Genomic DNA, 252 nt, shown 5'->3' with positions numbered 1-252 from the left:
TTCAAAGACTCGATGATTCGCGGGATTCTGCAATTCACACCAAGTATCGCATTTCGCTACGTTCTTCATCGATGCGAGAGCCGAGATATCGGTTGCCGAGAGTCGTTATGTATCATGGTAAAGATGTCACCAACAACGCGCACACCGATTCCGGGGCGCCCGTGGTTACTCCTTGTTTAAGTTCCTTGGCGCAGACCGCGCCGGGGTTCATTGTTCGATCGGGAAGGGAACGAGAAGATTGACCAACCACAC

The 252-nt window shown here is 52.0% G+C and overlaps 1 pseudogene; it reads right to left on the bottom strand.

Moving 5' to 3' along the window:
• On the bottom strand, nt 1-104 carry LOC118346322 (annotated as a pseudogene; the record flags this gene model as incomplete).
• Nucleotides 105-252: the final 148 nt, after the last annotated feature.

Source organism: Juglans regia, unplaced genomic scaffold, assembly GCF_001411555.2.
Source record: "Juglans regia cultivar Chandler unplaced genomic scaffold, Walnut 2.0 Scaffold_7586, whole genome shotgun sequence".
Taxonomy (NCBI): domain Eukaryota; kingdom Viridiplantae; phylum Streptophyta; class Magnoliopsida; order Fagales; family Juglandaceae; genus Juglans; species Juglans regia.
The sequence above is the reverse complement of the archived record's forward strand: the minus strand, read 5'-3'. Positions and strand labels throughout refer to the sequence as shown.